We start from the raw sequence: 7500 nt of genomic DNA on the forward strand, positions 1-7500 counted from the left end.
ACCACAGAGCAGAGGAATCTAAACAAACAATATCTATAAATATTACAACCATGAGATGGCACCTCAAAAGTATCAGCCAATAAATCAAAATTTTAAAAAAAACATTAAATTAGGAAAATAAAGTAAATATGTAACATAAATATAAAGTGTTTATATGTGTATATAAAAAATTTTATATATTATTATAATATATATAATATATATTATATATATTATAATTAAAATTTTTTTATTTTTTATTTAAACTATAAAAACATGAAAGTATTATGTAAATACAAAGTCTATAAAAAATTCCCCAGTGTATATTTTATAAAACCCCACAAAACCCCAAAATAATTTTTATATATATATATTTTTTTTATAAAATATATTATATATATTATATATTTTTAAAATTTTTAAAAAAAAAAAATAAAATTAATTAAATTTAAAAAAAAAATAAATATATATATATATATATAAATAATTAAAAAAATAATAATCAATAATTTTAATACAAACTATATAAAAAATTTTAATAAAAATTTTTAAAAATTTTTATTTAATAATTTTATATTATATATAATTTTAAAATATACCCTATATAATTTTAAAATTTTTTTTTTTATATATCTATTTATATATATATATATATATATATATATATATATTATTCTATTCTAATATTTTTTTTATATTAAACCAAAATTATATATATATATATATATATATATATATGTTTAAAATAATATATTTTATATTTTTTATATATTTTTTTTCCTAAAATAATTTTTAATTTTAAATTATATTTTTTTATATATATGTTTTTATAAAATATAAATTTTTAAAAAAAAATTAAATTTAATCTATATATATTTTATTATTTTAATTAAAATTAATATATTTAAAAATATGTTATATATTTTATAATAAAATTTTAAAAATTAATATATATTTTATAATTTATATAATAGGGTTTTAAAATTTTGTATATTTTTTTTTATAAATTTTATATTATATATTATAAAATATATTAAAAAATATATATCTATAAAATCTTTTTTTCTATCTTTTATATATAAAAATAATATAATTTTATTTTTATATAAAATATATATACCCATAATATATATAATTATATATTATAAAATTTCTTTTAAAATTAATATAAAAATTTTTTATATATAATTATTATATTTATTTTTATAAATTCATATATTAAAAATATAATAATATTTAATATATATATATTATAAAATATATATAATACAAATATACATATATATATATATATATAATATTAAAATTTTTATACTATTTTTTTTATATATATACACTATATTTTTATCATTTTATATATAATTTTAAAAATATATATATATTTTTAAAATATCTATTATAAACTAATAAAAATATATATATATATATTATATTATAACATAAAAAAATAAAAAATACAAAATATTTAAAAATATAAAAATTTTATTATATAAAATATATAATACAAAATTATATAAACATATATATTTTTTATATATATTTTAATTAAAAATAAAAAAAAATTTTTATATATTTTAAATTTTTTATATTTTTCTACATTTTATATAAATAATATATTATATTATTTTATATATATATTTACTTATAAAATAAATAAATTTTATAGAAAATATAAATATAAAAATTAAAATAAAATATATTATATATATATATATATATAAAATAAAAATATATAATATTTTCTATATAATTTTATTATAAAACATATATTTATCAAATTTAAAATATACCCAAAAAAAAATATTATTTTATAAAAATATTTTTATTATACTGGGTTTTAAAAAAAATTTGTTATTAAAATATATTTATATATATATATCATATTAATTTTAAAATTTATACTATATTATTTTTTAAAAAATTTTTATTTATATCTTTATTTTACTTTTATATTTATCTTTTATATATTATATTATATATATATATTTATATATATATATGATATTGCCCATTTTAAATTATCTTCTCATATTACTAAATTTAAAAAATTTAATATAACCCCTTTTCATCTTCATATATTATATATATCTCTTCTTTCTATATATTTTCTCTATTATATGATTCTATTAATTAAATATAAAATTTTATATCTATTATTTTATATTTTAAAATATTTAATAAACTTATTTACCCCATCTATATATTTTTATATATATCTTTTATATTTTAAATTTTTAAAATTTTATTTTTTGTATATTTTACTATACCAAACTTTTTAAATTTTTTTTATATTTTAAAAATTTTTTTTATATTTATATATTATTTTTTACTTTATTATTATTTTTTTCTCTTAAGTCTATTTACTATTTATATTTTTTAATTTATATTATTTACATATCATTTTTTATATCTATTAAAAATGTTAATTTATATAAAATATATTATGTTTTAATAATCTCTTTTTCCCATTATCATACTATTTCTATATTTTTATCTATTATATTATATATTTTTTATTTTCCCCTTTTTATATAATTTTATACATTTTTTATTTATATATATATATTATTTATATTTTAATAATATATATATATATATAATATTCTTTTTTTATATATTAAAAATTTTTATATTTTAAAATATGATTATATTTTTATTCTGATATTTATATTAAAATTTTCCCTATTTTTATTATTATATATATTATCTTTTATTATTATTTTTATATTTTTAAAATATATATTTATATAATTTTAAATTATTATATATATATAAATATATATATAATATAATTTTAAATTTTTTAAAAATTTTTTTTTTTTTGTTTTTTATTAAAAATTTTTTTTTTTTTTTTTTTTTGTTTTGTTTTTTTTTGTTTTTTTTTTTATTTTATTTTTTTTTTTTTTTTTGTTAAATTTATAATTTTAATATATTAATATTATATGTTAATTTTTATTATAGTTTATATTATATATATTATATATTAATTTATATTTTCTTATATATGTATATATTTTTTTGCCCATTATATTAAATTTTTTTTTATATATATTATACTATTATTTTTTCTAGCTTTCTTATATATATTATATTTTATTAAAATTATATAAAATATATTTTATATAAACCCATTAATTTATTGTTTTAATTTTTATATTTTTCTTCTATATAGAAATTTAAATATGAAATTTTATTTTATATAATATGTTTTTTGTTTTGTTTTTGTTTTTATGGGGTTTTTTTTTTTTTTTTTTTTTTTTTTTTTTTTTTTTTTTTGGGGTTCTATTTTTCTTTTCTTCCTTTTGTTTTATAATATTATAAAATATTTTTAAAAAATATATAAAATATATATATTTTTATAGGGGTAGAAAATATAATTTTATAATTAAAGTTAAAATTTTGGGGTTAAAATAGGGTTTTATTATAATAATGTATATATATTATATATTTTTAAAATATTATTATATAAAATTAAAGTATATATATCATACTTTTAAAAATTATATATTTTATTTTTATATATCTAAAAATATATATATATATATATATATAATCCCCCCTTTCTTTTGGTTTTAAATTTTTATCTCTTTTTTATTCTCCCCCTTTTTTTTTTCCCCCCCCTTTTTATCTTTCTTTTCTTTCATTTTTTTCTTTCCCCATTTTCTTTTTCTATCCCCTTTCTTTCTTCTAAAAATCCTTATTCTCTTTTATTTTTCCTCTTTTCATTTCCTCCCCCCTTTTTTCTACTTCTCCCTCGTTTTTCTATTTAAAACCCCCCTTTCTTCTTCATCTCTTTCCCCCGGGGGTTCTTTTTTCACCTGCTTTTTCTTTCATATTTTTTCTTTCTTTTATTATTTTTTTTTTATCTTTCTCTTCTCTCCTACCTTTTATTTTGTTTAAATTTTTCCCCTTTTTCTTTTCCCCCCCTCTCTCTCTCTCTCACTCTCTTTCCCCCCCTCTCTCTCTCTCACTCTCTCCCCCTCTCTCCTCTCTCCTTCTCCCCTCTGCTACCCCCTCTCCCCTCTCTCTCCCCCTCTCACTTTTCTCTTTTCCCTCTCTCCCCTCTCCTCTCTCCCCCCCCCCTCTCTCTCCTCCCTCCCCCCCTCTCCCCTCTCTCTCTCTCTCACCCCCTCCCCTTCTCTCTCTTTTCCTCTTTTTCCCCTCTTCTCCCCTTCCCCCCTCTCTTCCCCTCTCTTTTCCCCCCCCCCCCCCCCCCCCCCCCTCTCTCTCCTCTTTTTCCCCACCCCTCTCTCCCCTTTTTCTCCCCTCTCCTTTTCTATTCCTCTTTCTCTCCCTCTCCCCTCTCTCTCTCTCCCCCTCTCCCCCCTCCCCCCTCTCCTCTCTCCTCCCCTCTTTTCTCCCCCTCTCTCCTCTCTCTCTTCCCCTCTCTCTCCCCTCTTCTTCTCTCTCTCCCCCCCTCCTTCCCCACTCCTCTCTCTCCTCTCTCCCCTCTCTCTCCTTTTCTCTTTTTCTCTCCCCTCTCTCTCTCTCTCTCTCTCCTCTTTTCTCTCTCTCTTCTCCTCTCTCTCTCTCTCTGCTCCGGGTTTTTTTTTTCTCCTTTCTCTCTCCCTCTCCCCCGTTTTTTCTCTCTCCTCTCTCTCTTTTTTCTCTCCCCTCCCCTCGTTTTTCCCCTCCCCCTCTTTTTCGCTCTCTCTCTCCGGCCTCTCTCTCTCCTCTTTCTCTTCCTCCCCTCTCCCCCTCTCTCTCCCCTTTCTCTCCTCTCCTCTTTCGTTTTTTTTTCTTCTCCTCTCTCTTTTCCCCTCCCCTCTCTCTTTTTTCTCTCCTCTTTTCCTCTCTTTTTCCCCCCCCTCTCTCTCCCCCACCCCTTTTCTTTTTTCTCTCTCTTTTTTTCTCTTTTCTTTTTTGTTTTTCTCTCTCTCTCTCTTTTCTCTCAATTTTTTCTCTCTTTCTCGCTTTCCTCTCTCTCCCCTCTTCTCTCTTCATTTTTTCCCCTCTCTCTCTTTTTCTCTCCTCTCTCTCCTCCGCCTCCTCTCTTTCGGAACTCTTTTTCTCTTCTTCCCTTTTTTCCCCTCTCCCTCAACCCTCTCTCCTTTTCTTCCTTTTTTCCCCTCTCTCCCTCTCTCTCTCTCTCTTTTTTTCTTCCCCTCCCCTTTTCTCTCCTCGTCTTTTCTCTCCCCTCTCTTCTCCCCCCTCCTCCCCCCCTCTCTCTCTCTCCCCCTCCTCTCTCTCTCCCTCTCTCTCTCTCTTCCTTTTTCCCCTCGTCGTTTTCTCTCTCTTTTTTTTCCCCTCTCTTCCCCCTTGTTTTTCTCTCTCTTTCCTCCCCTTCTTTTGCCCCTCTCTCTCTTTCCTCTCTCTCTCTCCCCTTTTCGTCCTTTTCTTCCTCTTTTTCTTCCCAAACTCTTTTTTTTCTCTCTTCTTTTTCTTCCTCCCCTCTCGTTTTCTCCCCTCTCTCTCTTGCCCTTTTCTTCCTCTTTTTCTCTCTTCTCTTTTTTCTCTCTCTGTCTTTTCTTTCTCTCTCTCTCAATTTTTCCCCTCTCTTTTTTCTCTTTTTTTTTTTTTCCCCCTTTTTCTCTCTCCTTTCCCCTTTTCTCTCTCTCTTTTTTTTCCCCCTCTCTTTTTTCTTCCCCCCCCCTTCCTCCTCTCTCCCCCTCTCCCTCTCGGTTTTTTTCCCCTCTCCCCCGGTTTTTTCTTCTCCCCCTCGTTTCTCCCCTCTCTTCGTTTTCTCTCTCTCTCTCGTTTTCCCCCCCCCTCTTCTCGTTTTTTTCTTTTTCTCCCCTCTTCTCCCCTTTTCCCCGTTTTTTTTTCTCCCTCTCTCTCTGTTTTCTTTTTCTCTCTCATTTTCTCTCTCTCTCTTCTCTCTCTCTCTCTCTCTCTCTATCTCTCTCTCTCTCTTGCTCGTTTTCTCTCTCATTTTCTCTCTCGTTTTTTCTCTCTCTCGTTTTCTCGTTTTCTCTCTCTCTCTCGTTTTCTCTCTCTCTCTTGTTTTCTCTCTCTCTCTCGTTTTCTCTCTCTCTCTTGTTTTCTCTCTCTCTCACTCATTCTCTCTCCAGTTTTCTTTCTCTCTCTCTCATTTCCCCATTCTCTCTCTCTTTTGCTCTTTTTCCCTCTCTCTCTCTCTCTCTCTCTCTCTCGCTCTCTCTCTCGCTCTCTCTCTCTCTCTCTCTCTCTCGCTCTCTCTCGCTCCCTCTCTCTCTCTCTCCCTCTCTCTCTCTCCCTCTCTCTCTCTCCCTCTCTCTCTCTCTCTCGTTTTCTCTCTCTCTTTTCTCTCTCTCTCGTTTTCTCTCTCTCTCTCTCTCTAGTTTTCTCTCTTTCTTGTTTTCTCTCTCTCTCTCACTCATTCTCTCTCTAGTTTTCTTTCTCTCTCTCTCTCTCTCTCTCTCCCTTTCCCTCTCCCTCTCATTTTCTGTCTTTTCTCTTTCTCATTTTCTCTCTTTTCTCTTTTCTCTTTTCTCATTTTCTCTTCTTTTCTCTTTTCTCTCTCTTTTCTCTTTTTCTCTCTCTCTCTCTCTCTCTCTCTCTCATCTTCTCCCCCCCCCCCCCCCCCTCTCTCTCTCTCTCTCTCTCTCTCTCTCTCTCTCTCTCTCTCTCTCTCTCTCTTTCTCTCTCTTGCTTTCTCTCTCTCTCTCTCCTCTCTCTCTTCTCTCTCTCTCTCTCTCTCTCTCTCTCTCTTCTCTCTCTTCTTCTCTCTCTTTCCTCTCTCTTCTCTCTCTCTCTCTTCCTTTTCTCTTTCTCTCTCTCTCTCTTTTTCTCTTCCCTCTCTCTCTCTCTCTCTCTCTCTCTCTCCTCTCTAGCTAACTGTCTGTGTGTCTGTCTCAATCAATCTATGGTACAGGGGAAGACAGACTGAGATAATGGGGAGTGAAATTAAGAGATCCATTTATATAAAGACACATATACACAAACAAAGAGAAAAAGAGAAAGAGAAAGAGAGAGACTCATATACACATACACATATATACGTAAAACTCACACTAATGGCTGATCAATTACCAAGAGCAAGTAAAACTGTATCCTAGGGATGGGCATGACACTTTGTGAGAGCTTCTTGAGAAATTCTTGCAATTTCAACATCAGAAATTTCCCTTGGATGGAGCACACAAAAATTTGGGCAAAATGCTTCTTGTGGCCTGTTGCTTGTAAGATATCCCTGATGCACATGAATGTAAGAAAATAAAAATCCACTACAGTATGCAACAAATCCATTACTTGCACATATTAAAAAATCATCACACCTAAAAATAAAATTAATTTGTAGCACAGTAGCCTTACTAATCACAGATAGAATCAGACATCCTTTTCCACTAAAAGCTCAGCAGGTAGGACCAGCAGAGCAAAAAGGATATCAAAGGGTTCAGTCACCCATTCGCTGCCGGGTAACAGAAATCCCTGAGTGTGATAAACTCTGGTGGTTTCTGACAATGGCCAGACACTGAGCGCGGGAGTCTGCTACATTAAGCCAAACGTCCCACTCCACATGATCTGGCTTGTTGCTGCACATACAGCAACACACACACCAAATGGTTTGTTATGATGCTGGTACACATGACCCGGCAGTGATGG

The 7500-nt window shown here is 27.6% G+C and overlaps 1 protein-coding gene across 1 annotated transcript in view; it reads right to left on the minus strand.

The window, feature by feature from the left end:
- The window catches only part of LOC119594300 (TBC1 domain family member 17-like), a gene marked incomplete at its 5' end in the record, with an annotated part of 71494 nt that overhangs the window by 44458 nt on the left and 19536 nt on the right, over window positions 1-7500 (minus strand).

The sequence above is a fragment of the Penaeus monodon genome, chromosome 3, assembly GCF_015228065.2.
Source record: "Penaeus monodon isolate SGIC_2016 chromosome 3, NSTDA_Pmon_1, whole genome shotgun sequence".
Classification (NCBI taxonomy): domain Eukaryota; kingdom Metazoa; phylum Arthropoda; class Malacostraca; order Decapoda; family Penaeidae; genus Penaeus; species Penaeus monodon.